Source organism: Hyperoodon ampullatus (genome assembly GCF_949752795.1).
Source record: "Hyperoodon ampullatus genome assembly, chromosome: 20".
NCBI classification, from domain to species: Eukaryota; Metazoa; Chordata; class Mammalia; order Artiodactyla; family Ziphiidae; genus Hyperoodon; species Hyperoodon ampullatus.
Genome location: NC_136933.1, coordinates 11,991,371 through 12,011,400, shown reverse-complemented (window position 1 = coordinate 12,011,400; position 20,030 = coordinate 11,991,371). Strand labels below are relative to the sequence as shown.

The 20,030-nt window shown below is 40.1% G+C and overlaps 1 protein-coding gene across 1 annotated transcript in view; it reads left to right on the top strand.

The window, feature by feature from the left end:
• NRG1 (neuregulin 1) overlaps positions 1-20,030 on the top strand; it is a gene marked incomplete at both ends in the record, with an annotated part of 1,029,698 nt that overhangs the window by 627,019 nt on the left and 382,649 nt on the right. The window lies entirely within an intron of this gene.

Genomic DNA, 20,030 nt, shown 5'->3' with positions numbered 1-20,030 from the left:
ATGGAAGCAATCTAAATGCCCATCAACAGACGAATGGATAAAGAAGAAGTGGTACATATATACAATGGAATATTACTCAGCCATAGAAAGGAACAAAACTGGGTCATTTGTAGAGACATGGATGGACCTAGAGACTGTCATACAGAGTGAAGTAAGTCAGAAAGAGAAAAACAAATACTGTTTATTAACGCAAACATGTGGAGTCTAGAAAAATCGTACAGATGAACCTGTTTGCAAGGTGGAAATAGAGACACAGATGTAGAGAACAAACGTGTGGACACCAGGGGGGGAAAGCGGGGGACAGGGGGTTGTGGTGGGATGAATTGGGAGGTTGGGATTGACATATATACACTAAGATGTATAAAATAGGTAACTAATAAGAACCTGATGTATAAAAAATAAAATTAAATTAAAAAAAAGGATAAGCTATCATCCATATGGATTTTCCCTGTTATACGGATAGTTCTCTTCCATTTAGTAATAAAAATGCAATGCATTATTAAGAAAAAAAAAGATGTCTCTGTGAGTAGGTTTCTCTGTTCAGCTTCTCTCACTAACAACCATTCCCAATTTTCATTTCTTCTTCCTTCTTCCTAGCTATGACTCACCATCCTTACAACCAACTTATAGCCAATAATTTGCCCCTCTATTATTTAGTATTTAGAAAACACAACTCTTTACAAAGAGAATGTTACCTTTTATCTATATTCAAAAATCATATGCCCCAGGGCTCTTTTGATCAAAATGAGAATACATGTTGAGGTAACGGAAGGAAGTGTGAGTAGTGAGTTAGTAAATAGATTAACAGGTCATAGGGAAAGCACTCTATGATTAAGAGATGATCATCGCAGACTAGTGCTTGATGTCTTCTTACAGAAACATGATGACCCAACCTTGAATATCTGACTTAGGAAATTACACAGGTGTGTGGGCTTTTCAAAAAGTGCACATGCCTTTGATCAGTATCTTCGATCAACTTATTCAATGAATGATGACACTATCCAATGGAACTGAAACATGTTAGGCAGGAGGGTGATGAAGGAAGAAAAAAATGCAGTAGAGGAAAAAGAAGGATGGCCATTCTTCAACCCTTGATGGGGCAGCCAACACATTTAGATCCCATTCTTTAGATGTGAACAACTTGCTCTCTTTCACGCTGTTGGTAAAACAAACAAACAAAAAAACAGACACAAGAGCATCTCTTTCACCTGAGACATTGATTTGTCCTCTTTGCTCCCTGGGACACCTCCTTTCCCATTCTCTCTCTGGCTAAGTCCAAGTAGAATGTTGAATGACCTCACCATTCGTCCAGGTTTATTCTACTTTGAGAAGGTTCCCTGACCCCCTTCTAGACCAGACCCCAGATCGAACCAGTCACTTTTCTGTGTGCTCCCCTAGTCTTCCTTGGAGATTTTTTTTTTCTTTTTTGTCCTTGGAGATTTTAATCATGGCGCTTAGGACACTCTATTACAATTATTTATTTCATGTAACAAACACCTATTTACTCTCTCCTGTGTGCCAGGCACTAATCTAAGCGATTTACAAATGATAATTTGTCTGATCCTCATCAAACTCCATGAAGGTAGGTACTATTATTTTGACCAATTTATAGGTCAGAAAACTGAGGCATAGGGAATTGACTACATTTCCTATGGTCTCATCGCTAATAAGAAGCGCTAGGATTCAAGCCCCGGGGGTCAGGCTCCACAGTATATGCAGTTAGCCACTGTGCCACACAGCCTCTCTGTCCTTTGCTAGCTGGTCTGTGAACTCCCTACCTCTCGTGGTAAAAATAGCTTTTTTATTATATAAATAGTACTTGTCCATTGTAAAACTTAAGTCAATGCCTAAAATATGCTGAAGAAAGGAAAGATTACCTAGAGTCCGATTACCCTGAGCATGAAATAATCGTCATTAAAATTTTGGTTTTTATCCTTTCATGCATTTGTTTAATGTAGGACCCACCCACACCCACACAGATAGTTAAATGGGACCATGTCATCATCATTTTTTTTTTTTTTAAATCATGCACCTTATCTGCCCTCCTCCTCCCAGAGTTGCCTGTCCTGGTAAGATTCCTTAAAAATCGATGTGTGAAAAAAATCCATTTATTTCCTTCTCTCATGGCCTCATGTCTCATTTACATTCATGGAAATTGTTGGTTTTTCAAAAATGGGATCATATTAAGTGTAGCTTTTTGTGTGTTGGTGTTCTCACTCCACAATCCCTCCAAGTCACTAGGCAAAGCCCTCATTCATTCTCTTCACCAGGGACATGACATTGACGCCACAGTGCATTTAGCTCCTGTCCTATGACATTAACTTGGGTTTAGGGTCTGGACTCTTGCTATGTATTTCACACATTGTGCTGAGCACAGTGAGACCCCCTGAATAAATATTTATTGAATTTTTTTAAATGGAGTCCTATCCATAGAGGTCAGATGCTTAGAAAAACTAAACTTAGTTTTTCCTTAATTTATGAAATGAGTGTGATCCTGAATGAGTACTGAATAAATACAATTTTAGTAAGGGAATTATAATTTAAATGTAGGAGAAGAACTTACAGTTTAAAAATGTCATGTAATACATATTTTCAAAGTTAAACAAGTGTCCTTATTTTTTTGACTGATGAAAAATCAGTTTTTCATATAAAATGTTTGCTTAAAGCCACGTACCTTGAAACAGTATTAAAACACCTCTGTCCACACGCAGTTCACTCCTCAGATACCTTGAGCTTTGGGATCTGGTCCCTATTTTTCCCAGCCTGTTTCCCTACTATGACTGTGTACAGAATGCATGTTCTGATGCCAAAAGCTCAGTCTCTCTGCATTGGTGCTGAATTGAATCTCGGTGACAGAGTTTTGGGTGAAGTAGAAAAGGATAGCTTTATTGCTTTGCCAGGCAAAGGGGGCATAAGAGGTTCCTGCCTCAAAAAACTATGTGTCCCAACCAGGGAGGATCTGATGAGGAGTTGTATAGCAATAGTTCAAGGGTGGAGTCGCTGACAAGATTAGGGTGTGTGCAGGGTCTCAGGTGGTCAGTCTCCTAAACTTGATGAGCTTCTCTGGTCCCTTGAATCTCACCTCAGGTGGTCTCTTGGCTGCTCCTCCCTTGATTCGCAACTGTTTGAATCTGCCTTTGGGACTCAGGGAAGGTCATGGAGGCTGGAGTCTTTCCTACAAGAAATGGGGGGGACAAAAAGGCTTCCATGCCCAGGAGGGTCCTTCTTGGTATCCGTTCTGCCCACACTAAGCTATTGCCAGCCCTGTAAACACATAGGTTCTTTCATATGACTAGGTCTTTGTCATCCCTCAGCTTGGAGTAACATTTTTTATCCTCACAGTTCCCACTGGTAATTTCTGCTCATCTTTTCCGTTGCTGAAATGCTTCTTCCTCTGCAAAACTTTCTCGAATCTTCTCTGATCACTCTCCTGCACAGTTAGTAACATTCATTCATTTGATCCCATTGAATCTGTCCTATACTAAATCACAGCACTTAGGTCTTCTATTTTAATTCATCTATATCACCTCTAAGACTGTGATTTTTTTTTTTTAATTTTAGGGTTTGGAGTTTGTCTTTTTCATCCTTTTCGCTAGTAGTCTTCTCGGTGTCTGGCATGTAGAAGCTGTTCAAATATATCTGTTGAATGAATGAGTATAGAAAAAATAAAAATGTTCTGCATTGGAATCATGAAAACTGCCCAGTAATCTCTAATATTAAAAAGCTCAGTGGCATCTTAGAAAAAATAATCTGGGAGCACTGAGACTTTCCAGAGGGCACTTCCTCGGAAAAGGAACAGCAAGGGCTCTGATCAGTAGTTGAGTAAATATCCTCTGAGGCCCCTGATTATCCAGACGTTGACAAAAGAAAGGCTCTCCAAGTCCTGCCACTGTTACTATAAGGAAGTCCCAGCTCAGATGATTCACAGTTAAATATTTGCATGCCCTCTGGCTAAGAAAAATAAAAGCCACGACATTCCAGAGCCTTTAGGCATGTAAGATCTAGGGCCTTTCCCAGTTATTTCTCCTTAGAATCTGGTAACTGAAAAGGCCCTGTTTTATAAAAGCAAGACATGTAAAAATGGAGAGGAAGTAGAATAGATATCTGCTTGGCATTCACAGAGTGGAGTGTACCCAGACCAACAGACTAATTGTTAAAATTGATGTTTTGATACTTTGATATTTTTGTTTTCTGTTCTCTGCCCTAAGCTAGAAAGATGATGAAGCATGGTAAATGTTATGAATAAAGAAGGGCAAAACACAAAGAAGTTATTTTCCCAGACCCCGCAGCGGGCTGAGCTCACAGTCCTCCAACACCAACAGGCAGGGCCCTTTGTGGAGCTCAGTGTCAGCTCCACTCCCATTGGTGGGCGCTTTAAATGTATTTGTCTCACAACAGCCCTGAAAGTTCAGTGTTATGATGTCCATTTTCCAGATAAGAAGATAGATGTTAAGAAAAATAGGAGGCAGTCTGCAGAGGCTTTCAGAAATGCTGTGTAGAAACCTCTGCCTCTAGACGTATAAACCTATTTCTTTATTGCCTGAAAACTTGCCATTACAGCTTTATTCTTACGGTTTAAGGCAATGGAGCCTTCCTCACATTGCTCACGCAAGTCCTTCCAAAATCTTACAATTCATTTATTATCCAGTGTGGGTGAGCTTATCAAATCCTTTCCAGAAAACAATTGTGATTAAGAAGTGCAAACAATTATCCTGTTATTCTGCCATGTCTTCACACATGCAATGCCCGTAAAGCTCTGAGTGGTAATTCTTCACCAATCCACTGTTACCCTGGGGCCAGCCTTTCCTCTGTAGGCCAGAAGTATAAAGTTATTCATATTTAATAAAATACGCGTAATGTTTGAGGACCTAAAAACCACCAAGGAGACTCTTCTGAAAGCCTCCACGCTGAAAGGCTCCCCAGGACTGGGAAATAAATTATATGCGAGAAGGAATAAAGAAGTCAGTGGCTCACAAAGTAGGCTTTCCATAAGTTTTTTCCATAAATAAGATTATGTCTGATGGACTGGTAGATAGAGCCCCAGTTTATAGTCCCAGCTCTGGTGCAATTGCTGTACAATTGGTACTAAGATATACTTCTCTACTTGTTTTGTCACTATCTTGTTTTGGACCTTGGTCATAACACTTCCTCTCAGACACATATCTGAAAGAAATACAGCTCAAGGGGCACCATCTCGTCACCATGCTGAGAGGCCTGTGGGCCTCACAAAGAAACACATGTAGCCAGATCATGTCCCTAAGCATCTGATACAGAAAAGTACAAAGCCAGGAAGACAGGGGCACCATGGCATGCCCCCTTCACCCACCACACATATCCCCACACCTGAAACTACACCCAAAGGAGGCCATCACTAAGTGTAAAACAAGTGACATCATGGCTTGCCCATACAAGAACCTCATTTAAGATCAGTCACCTAATTCGGAGCACTTTCTTCATTTGGTCTTAGAGGATAAAAACTTTTTTACTGGGCTTCCCTGGTGGCGCAGCGGTTGAGAGTCCGCCTGCCGATGCAGGGGACACGGGTTCGTGCCTCGGTCCGGGAAGATCCCACATGCCGCGGAGTGGCTGGGCCCGTGCGCCATGGCCGCTGAGCCTGCGCGTCCGGAGCCTGTGCTCCGCAACGGGAGAGGCCACGGCAGTGAGAGGCCCGCGTACCGCAAAAATAAATAAATAAACACTTTAAAAAAATCTTTTTTATTTCACTTTTTTCCTTCTTCTGTTATCTACTACATTTCTCTTTCATCACACATTTGTTGAGGGCCTCCTCTGTACTGGACACTTGTCAGTGCACTGGAAATAGAATGATGGTCAGGAGAGGCAAGGTCATTGCACTTATATTCTAGTGAGGGGGATGCAGATAATACACAATTAATAGGATAATTTCAAGCACTGAGCAGTGAGAGACAACAAAGCAGTGATGGGGCAGAGAAAGAATAACCAGGTGCAATCAGGGGGTTTGCTAATGAGGTTGTGTCAACATTCCTCTCAGGTGGACCTGAGGTTTATAGGACAGGAGGGGTCTAGGCAGAGAGGATAAGAAGTGAAAAGCCCCAAAGGCAGGAATGAGTCCAGTGGGTTCAAAAAATTTAAAAAAGAAAAAGTCTTTGTGACCCAAGGAACGCAGGGAAAAGATGGAAGAGACTGGCTGGGATCAAGTTACACAGGCGTTTGTAGGCCATGGTAGGGTTGAGATTTTATTCTAAATACAATGGGAAGTCATTTGAGGGATTTCAGCAAGGGGCTTAGCTGATCGAATGGACTGTGTGAAGGGCACTAAGGCTGCTGTGGGACCAGGTGAGGCAGCAGAGAGAACAATTGTGACTCTGTGGCAGCGTCCAGGTGAAGCATGATGGCGGCAAAACCAAAGTGGTGTCACTGAACACAGCGATGTGGTTGGATTTATGATCCACGTTTGAGGTGGAGGCCCCACGAAATGAGGGGGATTTCAGACTTAAAGCTCTCGTGCCTTGAAATAAGGGCCACGTGGCCTTAACTTCATATGAACACGTGATTGATTAGTCCGTCCCTTCCTTGGAATCCAGTTCTGATTGAGGGTAGGACCCTGAGTGGCTGAAGAAACAAAGAGGGTTACCGAGGGAAACAAAAGTTGAAACAGTAAAGAAAGGAAAGCCTGAGGTAACAAAAAGGCGAATCACCTATGACATAGCAGTCCTGAGTGCCGAGCCTGATATCCTGCAAGCTACCAAGTCTATTTTCTTGTGACAGTGCCAGAGCTAGAAAGATCTATAGGTGTTACCTAGGCTATTCATCATCTCAGGAATGAGAAGGCTTATGAAAGGTGGTTGAAATGCCTTACCTGGGGTCACAGATCTAGTTATTAGTATGACCAAATTTAGAGCTTTTTTTCTCCTGGCTCTCAGGACTATGCTTTATTAGGACTTTTTCATATATAACCTAATTTGTTCCTAATAGGCTTGTAATACACAGTGCCCGAAAGTTAAAGATTACTCAGTGTCTGCCTTAAGGCATCCAATGTGTCATTTGAAATTTTAGGGCAAGTGTAACACATCATTAGAATTTCACCCCCTTGTTTTCTCCCCCTTAACAGGAGTTACCATGAGGTGAAGTCTACCTTCTTTATTTTGGTTGAGATGAGTTGCTGTACAGTCTTAACTTGGTGCATGCCATACAATTACGTACTATTCTACAACGATCCAATGTGTCTGATAAATGCCCAGCATTCATGCTCATCAGGAAAGTTAGCCTTGGAACATTTATATGGACACGAAAAGGATGGTGGGAAATCAAGCAGGCAGGTGGATTGCACTGGATTCTTGTCTCAGACAACTTGGACTTCTCAAATCTAGTGCTGATTTCATGAGACCTTGGAACAATTTCATTCTCAGTGAGCCCCAGACTTTTCAGTAAGAGAGAAATGACGGGTAGTTTATGGGGCGTTTTCACATCCTTAAATGCAGGGGCATTTTATAAATATATAGTTGCTGTCATTCTTCAGTGAAATATTTTATCACCTGGTGGAATGATACTTGGAAAAGTTCAAACATGCCAAGGTGCCCATTCTGTAATCCGGAGGATGTTTCTATTTAAGCTTATTAGCATCTCAGATATTAAGCATCTCACCGCAATGGTTTCATCTGACTTCAAGTCTCTATTGAAGCCCTTGGGAGCTCAATCCTGTCCAAGGAGCTTCCAGGGGAGTTCAGAGCTCAGATCCACTGAAGAAGGGAGAAAGAAGATAAGGAATAGACCCCTGATAAAGTAGATGAAAAAGTCAAATCCGCTGCCAGTTTGAGTGACTGGCACTGAGAGGTGGCAGCCAGGTAACTGTCGTTTTGTGGAGTCATGGTGTTTCAAAGAGGAGAATAGAAACCTCTTTTTTCTTCTCGCCATTATCTGCGTGTGCTCCGGTGCTCCCGCCCGAAGCAGCCTACCTGGATTTGACAAGTTTGAAAGCAGACAGAAAGTTGGATGTGCATCCTGGATGCATATTGTTAATAAAAAGGACTGAGACAATTCAAATGGTAATCTAATAGTAACCATAAAAACGAATTCATCATTTCCTCTCCTGTGTCCCTACATCCCAGGCACTCACTTTCTCTCTCTGACTTCTTGAATTAGAGTTTAAAGTTAATGAGAATAAGCATCTTCATCAATGAAATACTTTAAATATGGTAGCATAGACTTAAAAAGGTCATGTAATTTGATAGACTGCATATAAAAGCGGTCCTCATGCGGTGGAATGGAAGACCAAGTCTGAGCTCTGGTCCTAGCAGGACCTTCCCAGGCAAACATCCAGAAAATCACATGACTCTTAGTGCTGTGTTGTTTATGTCTATTAAGTGGGGATGATAACAATTACAAAAACTCATGCTTGATGAGGACTTTTCCTATGTTAGATACCCTGCTAAGAGTGCTCCATGCATTATCTAATTTAATCTTCGCAACCAATTTATGAAATAAGAATTTCTCAGACAAAGAAAATGAGGTTTAGTAATTTGCCTGTGGTCATAGTTGTTCAGTAGCAGAGGGAAGATTCCAACCCAGGCAACCTGACTCTGGAGTTTATCTTCCTGTCAACCTCACCTAGTCATTGGAGGTTGAATGAAATACTGTTTGTAAGCTTGGGAATAAAAAATACTTTCAATGAGAAAGTTTTTATTTACCATTTCTATTTTGTGTGTGTGTGTGTGGTACACGGGCCTCTCACTGTTGTGGCTTCTCCCGTTGCGGAGCACAGGCTCCGGATGCACAGGCCCAGCGGCCATGGCTCACGGGCCCAGCCGCTCCGCGGCATGTGGGATCTTCCCGGACTGGGGCACGAACCCGTGTCCCCTGCATCGGCAGGCGGACTCTCAACCACTGCACCACCAGGGAAGCCCTACCATTTCTATTTTTAAAAAATAGATTGTAATCTCAGTAAGGATCATGTTATCTAAAAAATGTGCTTGGTGAGGTCTGAGGCAATGGCTTTTAGAAGTCAGGCAGGAATGATTTCAAGAAAACCTGGTTTTCTCCTTTCCCTTGGTTGCTGGAGGGTGAGATGGGGGTGGTCCTAGGACTTCCATCGTAGAACTAGATATAGGGGCGTGGGAAATGAGAAATGTGGCACTGCTGCACAGTGTGCATACATTTATTAGCCGTGTAATATTATATTCATGTCATATTTCATAGTGTACAACATTTAAAACAATGCACATGCATGTGCACATACATGCAGACACATACACACACACACATACACACACACACATTTTGTCCTGTTTTGGGCTGCGCCATCTGCTTAGGCAGGCTTAATGACAGGGGCGATTCTGGCCCAATTCATCCATTCTGAAATTGAAAGGTATTAGGATGGTACAGTATCTGCCAAATCCTGTAGGAAAAAAAACACCTCGTTCTGTGCCTCATCTTCTCATGACTATTTTATAGGAGTGCCATGTCTGCCTACCTCCCTTTGGTAACCAGACTTGATGTTGGTGTTGCTAGGGTCCTGTAAACCTGGTACGAGGATGTACTTCCTTCTGGTAGAAGACGTCTTAAGGAACGGAATTAGGCAAAGGAACGGATATGTACCATATAAGTTTGCTGGATGTGCCAGCCAACAAGCTCAGCACTTTACAATCATTGTCTCATATAATCCTCATCACAGGCCGCTGAACGAGGTATTGTTATCTCCTTATCACAAAGAATGGAGCCTCAGAAAAGTTTAAGAACTTTCCAAACTTTCTGAGAATAAATGTTAGAGCTGGGATTCTAACTCAATCTCTTAGACCATGCACCCTATACATCTTTTGCTATAATAGGAGTCAACAAACTACAGCAATGGACCAAATCTGACCTGATACCTGGTTTTGTCAATAAGGTTTTATTGGAACAGAGCCATGACCATTTGTTTCCATCCTGTCTGTGGCTACTTCTGCAGTAAAACAGCCTGGTTGACTAGTTCCAACTGAGATCATATGGCCCGTAAAACATAACTTATCAACTGTTTGGCTCTTTACAGCAAAACTTTGCCAACCCCGGACAATACCTAAACGCTATAGATTCAGCTCAGATCATTTACTTCAGTGTGTCTACATTTTTACATGTATCTCCAAAATCCAGTGGGTAAAGGTCTATAGACTTCCTGTTTTAAGCTCAGCTTCATCTGTATACATGTGTTTTGTTCCAGGAGGGCATGAAGCAACCTGGATTCCAGACAAATCTCCAATCATGAGTCATGTTTAAGAGGGTTCTATGCACTTTGTATTTCTAGAATATGTTACTTTCATAGAAATCAAAGTACTTCCTAAACCTGTTCATTTAGCAGGCACATGGACAATTAGCATCCTTCGGCAGAGAGTAGAGAGGAGTTATTCACTCGGAAAAAATGAAACACCAGGCATCTCATGGGTGAAACCCACATTACATCATCTGCCGGTTCTGCATAAGTGTGTAAGGTCATAGGAATGAAGTCTTTGGCCATCAGGGTTTTTAAACTCTTAGATTTCTAAGGCAGGTTTGAGGTTCTACAGATCCTGTGGTCTGTGAGGCCCAAGGATAAAACCAAAAGAGTAGCAATTCAATTAAAGCTGCCTTAATTCCTGCCTAGTTGCCCAAACGATACAGGCATGAGCAGAGTAGGCTGGCTGATCTCATTTGTTTATTGTCTGTGTCCTTTCTCAGGGGCTGCTAGATGTCCTATAATCTCAGTTGTTCAACAAAACCTTGTTGCAGTGTTCGAAAATAGGTAAAGGAAAGGCAGGGACATTTTTGAAGGAATCTTGTGACTTCCAAAGCATAAAGAAGTATTTCTGCATTAGTGAACAAACTATTACAAACTCTTTTTAAGTGCCATTTTAGTCATAGTAACCCATGTAATTCCAGCGAAAGTAATTTATCCCATGTGAAAGTAAAGGCCTATTTGAGTGAATGTATAAAAGACTAATTAGTATATCAATTTAAAATATTTGATATCAAAAATGCTTGAAAGCAATGTATCCTATGTGAGCCTCTGCTTTGCAATTTTTAATGCCATTTGTTTTGTCATAATCCTTCCCTTTTTTTTATTAATGATATCATTAATGAAAAATATTTTTAAAAGGTTGTTTCAGCCAAGTCCATCTCCAAGTTACTTGAGTTCATGTTCATGCGTGGGTGTTTTTTAGTGGGTTAGTATCCAGAAATTTGCACATTCTGGAGCAGAGACAAAAATCTCTAAGTTAAGAGAATGAGAGAAAATATTTGAAACCATATGCCTGATAAGGAGTTACTATCCAAAATATAAAAGGAACTCCTACAACTCAATAGCAAAACAAATAAGAAAAGAAAAATAATAATAACCAGATTTTAAAATGGGCAAGGGACTTTAATAGAAATTTCTTCAAAGAACAAATACAGTTGGCCAACGGGTACATGAAAAGATGGTCAGCATCACTAATCATCAGGGAAATGCAAATCAAAACCACAAGGGGATATAACCTCGCACCTGTTAGGATGGCTATTATCCAAAAAACAAAATTTGGCAAGAATGAAGAGAAATTCCCACTGCTGGTGGGACTGTAAAGGGTGGGTAAGAATGTAAATTAGTGCCGCCTTTATGGAAAACAGTACAGAAGAAAATTTTAAATAGAACTACCATGTAATTCAGCAGTCCAATTTCTGAGTATTTTCCCCCAAAAAATTGCAGTCAGGGTTTTGAAGAGATATTTTTACTCCCATATTCATTGCAGCATCATTTACAATAGCCAAGATATGAAGGCAACTTAAATGTCCATCAACAGATGAATGGATAAAGAAGATGTGGTATATACATACAATGGAATTTTACGCAACCTTTTAAAAGAAGGAAATCCTACTAGATGTGACAACATAGATGAATCTTCAAGACTTTATGCTAAGTGAAATAAGCCTGTCACAGAAGGACAAATACTGTATGATTCCACTTCCATAAGTATCTAAAGTAGCCAAACTCATAGAAGCAGAGAGTAGAATGGCAGCTGCCAGGGTCTGGGAGCAGGTGAAAATGGGGAATTGCTATTCAGTGGTTGTAAAGTTTCAGTTCTGTTAAGATGAATAACTTCTGGAGAGCTGTTCTGCAGCACTGTGCCCATCGTTAATGGTACTGCATTGTACACTTCAAAACTTATTGTGACGGTAGAACCCATATAAAATGTTCTTACTACAATTTTTTAAAAGTTCGAAATGAAAACCATTTTGAAGCAGCCAAAATAGCTCATAGACTTCCTGCTTTAAGCTCAGTTTATGCTCTGTTATATGCAAACATGGTACCTGGTTTCCCAGAATAGAACAGATTTACTATAAAATGGTAAAAAATGAAAGCAAGACTAACCATCACAAGAGCTAAGATTTGTTTATGTTGTGCTAGGCACTGGTCTAAGTCTTTTGCAAGAATTTCATCTTTCCAACAATTCAATAAGTGAGTGCTGTTGTTACTATTTTAATGAGGAAACCACTGGGCAGAAAGCTTCAATAACTGATGAAGTTTGCATAGCTGATCAGAGGCAGAGCCCGGGTCCACTGCAGCCTAGTTTCTTAATGCCAGTGCTCGATTGTCTCCCCAGAAAATTCCACTCCCACCTCTCAGCTGCCTCTTGATAATGCTGTTAAATTACTGATGTCTCCTAACAACAACTTTAGAAGTTTTTAGCTTAAGTTTATGCTAATGCTTAATGTTATGTTAAGTTTCCTGAACCATATTTAAGAATACGGATGAATCTTGGTACATGTTAGAAAGATTTCACTTAAACATGGTGAATAAAAGTAGAGGTCTCTTTGTAAAAAACAAACAAGCATCTGTTTTCTAGAAAATCCTCTGACATGCATCACTTCATTCCCTAACAATGCAGAATAAATGAGGTGTTACCACTGTGTACATCAAAGGTAGATGGGCTTAGATTCAGGCAGGAGGCATTTCAGTTCTACAGAGCAGGCTGGGATGATTAATGAATACTAATTGATGGTGATGAGATCTTTAAGAATAAGAAAAATAAATTGTCTTCTGGAATTGTTTCTGGACACCCCCCCCCGACCGACCTCATTTTGAAGTTGTGGATAGACGTGACAGTTTTACAATGCCAAAATAATCTGTTCCGAAGAGGAAAATGTTCATTTAACCATTTAGACTGCCTTATGCTGAAGAGTCAGTCACATAAGGCTTTGAAACTGTTTGGTCAGCTTGTTTTGGCTGTCTGTAAATATAATCTTCCAAACACAAACCTCAGAAAATGTTTCAAAGAATAGCATATAATTAGCATTTGGTTTAATTTCCTGTCAGCTTTTATTTTATGTATTTAATCCAACTTGTTAAACCTTCTTTGTGATCCTGAATGTTTTATAGAGAATAACATCATATTTAACTTTCTAATTCTATGTGAAGTTCAAAGTCGGGATTAGTTGATATTTTTACATCCTCAAATTTAGAAACCTAGTATAAAGTCTTACATAGATTAGCAAATGTTTACCTTTCGTAACAGAAATTTAAAGAGTACTCTAGTTTGTTTATGCCTTTCCTAATGGTCCTTCCTGCTAGGAACTTTAGAAACGTTAAATGTCCATTTAGTCATGACATACACACAGCCTCAATGACCTAACAGGCGGATTTGCAGAGCAATCACCTTGCCAGCTCATGGCAGCCAGAAGTAAAAAGGAAGGTGGTAGTGGTGAATCTGTTTTTATTACTTGATGCTTAATCATCATGAATCAGAGACTTTTATGAGAAATCTTTAACCATCCCATGACAGATATGCTCACCAAAGATGTACAGATTTTTGCTTTATTAGGAAAATTGCTTAGGCCCTAATTGTATGTATGTAAGAAATTGTTTGTTGAAAAATTTAACAGTTATCTTATGCTACATCAAACATCGCACCGTTCTGAGCTCAGTTTTCTCATGCCATCAGATTCTATACAATGTGATTTTAAAAATTCAATCCTGGTCAAAAGGAGTCCATTAGAAGAAAGTTGTACTATACGAAATTGTAGCTCAAAAAATGCTCAGTCTCCCCAGGTTGGTAACAGCCTGGTGGTGGTGATCTGTACAGAAAGGCCACTATAACGCCTAGGAATTCCTTCAAGGCAAGGTAGATTAGTTTCTAAACCCTGAAACACATCAAAATTACTAAAGGAACTTCAAAATACAGGTCAGGGCTCCTCCTCAAAATATGGGAAGGTGGCACTTGTGTACCTGGAATTACTTCCATTTTAACTGCACCCATTTGAGTTCTTAGAAGTGGCAAGTATTTTATGTGCCTCCCTCACATCAGTGCATCCCAGATCCATGCACTTCAAAATTATATTAGGGAAGAACCACATCTTAGCTCTGCAGAAAACTCAACAGAGTTCACTTGGCAATTCAGACTATAAAAGCCACTTAGTTTATTGTTAGATGTTAGTGTAGAAGACATTGACATTTATTATACAATTAATGTATTATATATTCTGCTGCTCAGGAAATGGTAAGACCTGCTAATCATAGTCTGGAAGCTAACCATTCAAATGGATCCACAAAGGACTCCATCTTTTTTGACTTGATACTGAGTTCTTCATGTGTGAGTGGTGACCCCATAGTTATCCTGTTTCTGTCATTTCAAAGTTCCAAAAGCATGAGGGAAATTCAGACTGCCATGGCTACGGCTTAAAGCGATTGGACAGTTTGAGTGCCTCAACTCTTCCTACACGGGTAGGCGGAGTCAGGGCCCCAAAGGGACTCTTCCTCCCAGTGTTTTATCAAGCAAGTACAGAGGCCCAGATGTTTTATATTTTCACTGGAACACAATGTATGAGTGTTTTTATATTTAAGTGTTTTTTTTTTTACATATTCACATGGAAAACTCAAACAGAATGGAAGGATATATATGACATGAAAAACTAAAATCTCTCTCCTCATTTTACCTTTTATTCCTTCCCTTTAATTCTATTGTCCTGAACGAAACACTGTTGACATTTGTTATGTGTATGTCCAAAACTGTTTTGAGTGGACATAAGTATGCACACACATGCAGATGGGTAGCTAAAGCTAGACAGCTGGCTCTCTGGAGTCCTTGAATGGAAATAGGACAATTCTTCAAAAGCCATGTCTTGCTTTAAGCAAACATTAGGGAGCATCTCTGGAAAAAATATTCATATTTAGCTCAATCTGTTCTCCAATTAATTAAATTAATTACCATAATCCATGGCAGACTTTTTCCCCTTCAAATAAATTAATGATCTATTTGTAAGTTAGTGTTATCTCACATATGCTGATCTGTCTTTCTGGAGGTCCCTGTTTTGATGATAGACTCATTAAGAATAGGAATCCTGCAGGGTCTTTTTAAAAATATTTATTTATTTATTTTTATTTTTGGCTGTGTTGGGTCTTAGTTGCAGCACGCGGGATCTTCGTTGTGGCATGCGGAATCTTTCATCGCGGGGTGCGAGCTCCAGAGTGCGTGGGCTCCATTGTTGCGGCACACGAGTTCTCTAGTTGTGGTGCATTGGCTCAGTAGTTCTGGTGCGCGGGCTCAGTAGTTGAGGTGCATGGGCTTAGTTGCCTGGCGGTATGTGGGAACCTAGTTCCCCAACCAGGGATTGAACCCACATCCGCTGCATTGGAAGGTGGACTCTTAACCACTGGACTACCAGGGAAGTCCCCTGCCGGGTCTTGAATATGATCCCCAGGAACCCAAAATTTTCAATACATATTGGTAGAAGTTCATTGTCAACTCATATGCACCTCATATAACAAATTGATTCAGGCAGCCCAGATTCCTGAGCTCTCTTCATTGACACCTCAAATAGTAACGAAATTATGGGAAATTTACGCAACTGAAATCCTCTCTTGTTTGGTGTAGTTATTGCTTTTCCATGTCCTTTTAAAACACAAAGATCTGCAACCAAGATTTTTAATACACAAGAAATGGTTTTAATGTTCTGCATTAAGTAGATTGAGGAAGGTTAGACAAAACAGTATTTGCAAGATTTCATGCTGTGAGAGTGATGAGGATGAAGGGTGAAATTAATGAGTCTGAAATGGTCGTGACTACAAAGTTGTTTTTAAAATGTCACTTTCTCAAAGAACACAAGCTTGAAACTCAACAAGCATGAATATAGGAAGGCCTTTTTAGAGAGGCTGTGAGCACTCTCACAGATACACATTTGTCCATTTAAGATCCCATCTAAGCTGTGGGCTGCAATTGCATATGCGCCTCTTTCTCTTCCAAGTTGTTTGGCATCCAAGGCGCCACCTGGTAACTGGGTTGGAATCCTGTGATCCCATCTTTTGCCAATTACTTCAAAAGGTTGCTTGAGTGGTCGGCACACCTACTTTCCTTTTCCCTTTTAACTCTGGCTGCACAGTTAATCCTAGCTCCAAGAGTCAATTTCCTTCTCATATCTACCTAGACATCCTGTCTAAGCCCCTTCTGTTTTGTTTTGTTTTTCTCCATCTCACTTCCATCTATTTCCTGTTTATTTCAGGAAAACCTCTTCTCACACCACTTTCTGGTCTTTTCCATCTTCTCTCTCCTTTCTTGACCACAAAATAAAATTTGTCATGAACAAAGGTGAGTGTCTGGATGTCCCTGGAAAAATTTGAAAGTGACATGAAGAAATGAATGCTATCACTCTTTTGAACTTCCTTTAGGGTCAACTCAAATATTTCCCTTTACCTTTTCATCCCACTAGAGTGAAATTTCCCTCATACCTTAGATCTATTTTTCAGTCAAAATATTAACAGATTTTTCTACATTGTTTATGATGAATGATTTTTTTTTCTTTTTCTTTTTATTTAAAGCTTATTTGTTTATTTATTGCCGCATTGGGTCTTCGTTGCTGCGCGCGGGCTTTCTCTAGTTGTGGTGAGTTGGGGGCTACTTTTCGTTGCGGTGCATGGGCTTCTCATTGTGGTGGCTTCTCTTGTTGTGGAGCACGGGCTCTAGGCGTGCGGGCTTCAGTAGTTGTGGCATGCAGGCTCAGTAGTTGTGGCACACGGGCTCTAGAGCACAGGCTCAGTGGTTGTGGCTCATGGACCTAGCTCCTCCACGGCATGTGGATCCTCCGGGACCAGGGCTTGAACCCGTGTCCCCCGCATTGGCAGGCAGATTCTTAACCACTGTGCCACCAGGGAAGTCCTTTTTTTCTGTTTTTAAAAAATATTTTATATACTCTAAAATCATAATGAATTACAATTTATACTAAAAAAATACAGCCAGTTACTTAAGTTTTAGAGTGTGTTTTGAAATTCTAACTATAATATCAATGTCATTGTCTGCTATCATGTAGCATATGTATAGATTTGGGGCATATACTAGGTGAAATAGTTTTCTGTGTTAGACTAGATTGAGACACAACCACTGTGTATAACATACCTTTTATGGGACTATGCACTCCAAGGTAAAACAACTATTTTAATAGTCACATTTTAAATATATCCAGTTCGTATGTTGCACTACTTCTGTTTTCCAAAGATGGCTAACTTGGGGGGATTGGGAAGGGAAAAATAATGGTTCAAAAAAGGCCACCAGACTTTTGTTTGGAGCAAGGTCCAAATCTTATGCATCTTTGTATCCCAGCAAAGTGCATTTAGTAGGCGTTAAATAACACTGTGTAGGATATATGAGTTAGTGAGTGAACCAGGTAAGCATAAAAGGTATTGACATTCCCTGTTCTGAATTCCCCCAGTTGAAAAATACCCATTAGCTCCCTTTTATATTGATGATATTTATAAAGTACCATCAAGAGACCTTTAGGCATTCTATTTTAAAAATATGTTGTGAATCAGAATCCCATTGATTTACTTCTGTGTTTCATCTTTTAATGTCTCTGCCTCCCTAGGGACAGGACATATCTTGGCAGGCAACATGGACATGCAAATTTCTCGCTGCCCCTTAATAATCTGTCTTTATGGAAAATCATTGAACTTATGACTACATTTTCTAAACAATTTTTTCTCCAGATTATGATACCAGGCATTCCAAATTTATAATAGGGGACTGTTTGTACAGACTGAAAAGAAAAGAATAAATAGGAGAACTGGTCCACTCTGAAGAGTCTTTGAGGTACCACACACATGGTATGCATAAAGGGATAGTTCCTTATCCTCTTTTTTTTTTTTTTTAATGTCTCCTTGCACTTCTTTTGGAAACTTCACGCAATATTTCTAGATAACCAGGGCTAGAAGTGAGGGGTAGGACAAGGTACTAAAAAATATGAGAAAGAGAGGTCCTAGGTTTCCTGTAAGATACATATGAGATGGTTATATGAGTGAAGTGCTCTTTCTATGTGAAATAAGCAGCGTTTGGAGGTAGCAAAGGAATAGAAAGGTAAGCCCTGGAGGTGTTCACCTGCCAGTCTCACGTCAAGCTCTAACTGGTGGTCTTTGGTGACCCCTGGACTGACCGAGTGGTAGCTGCTGGCCATAAGCTCCACCAGGGCTGCTGGTCCGTGTTGGCTTTCCTCCTCAGCCATCTGCTTTCTGATTCCCCTCCTTCCCAGGACTCATCTCCTTGCAGTGACAGGATTGAGGCTCTCAAGATGTACATCTCATTTCAAAATGGATGTGTTAAACAGATGTCTTTCTTTTTTAAAAAAAATTATTGAATGAAACATTCCTTAAATTCTACACTGCTTTACAATGTTCACAAGTTTCACACACATATAATCCCATAATAACCCCTTTTAAATCCCCTCCCCCCACATTGCCCCTCCCCGCTTCCCCCTCCCCACTGGTGACCACTAGTTTGTTCTCTGTATCTGGGAGTTTGCTTCTTTTTTGTTTTATTCATTAGTTTGTTGTACTTTTTAGATTCCGCATATAAGTGATATCATGTAGTGTTTGTCTTTCTCTGTCTGACTTATTTCATTTAGCATAATGCCCTCCAGGTCCATCCATGTTGCTGCAAATGACAATATTTTATTCTTTTTTATGGCCGAGTAGTATGCCATTGTATATATATACCACATCTTCTTTATCCATTCATCTGTTCATGGGGTCCCTTTTTTGCTTGAGTGTACTTGAATGAACAAATCTTCTTCCTCCAGAGTTTGGAGGAAATGGGATGAAACATTTCAGCAGAGAAAATAAGGGGCGTGAGTGGTAGCTCTCCTGGATCTCTTCCCTTTCTTGGGGGAGATCAACTTTGAAAGGATTTTAAAATATACCCTAAGTGGTCCCTGCATACCATCCTGCTGTATGGTTGAGGAGGACAGGGAAAATAAACATTGCCATAAACAAACAGAATAATAAATTGTAAGAAGGCAACAGAATATGTTTTTTACTTGAATGTTGAATCTTTAGTTCTGAATGTGCTCCTTCTCTCCTTCCAGAAAGCTCCAAAGTATTCAAGATTTTCATTTTCTGGAGTCATGAGTTAGGTGCACCTCTTTTCTCTCTGAGTTCATAATTCCTTCTGGGAAAATTTGGAAAAGAATTCTTCCTTTCTTATCCCCACTAAGTGGTGACTTATCTTTGTGAGTTTATAAGTAACTAAGGCCCATTTCTGATCAGAAAGACAGAAAGGTGGATGAACATCAGTTTACATTTAGTTAATGAAGATGTGAGATTTCTCTAACAGAATGAAAGATTGCTGACATCTAGCCCTGGGCCTGGCACACAGAAGGTGCTCATTAAAAGTCTGAGAAGGAGACTTGGGTTCTAATCCTGGATGTAAGAGTATTTACCCTTTCTAGGCCACTGTTTCCTCATCTGTCAAATAAGAAACACTAATGACTATTTAAATTGTGTCTTAGTATGCTATATAGTAATAGAACTAATATAGCACTGTATTATAATAAATAACTGTTAGAGCCCCTTTGGTTTTACCATGTGTGTCTTCCTTGAGGGCAGTGACCACATCTCTCTAGATAAGCACTCTGTCCTCACCACTCAGCACTGTGCCTTTTCCTTAACAGATGCTCAGTAAATATTTATTGAATCAATGTTGTTTGCATTCAAAGAGAATGTTTAACCCCTTCCTGTCTCAGTTCCCTCCTCCCATTTCGTGGTCACACGTCCACTCTTAGTAAATTGACGTACCCTGAGCTCTGTTTCCAGG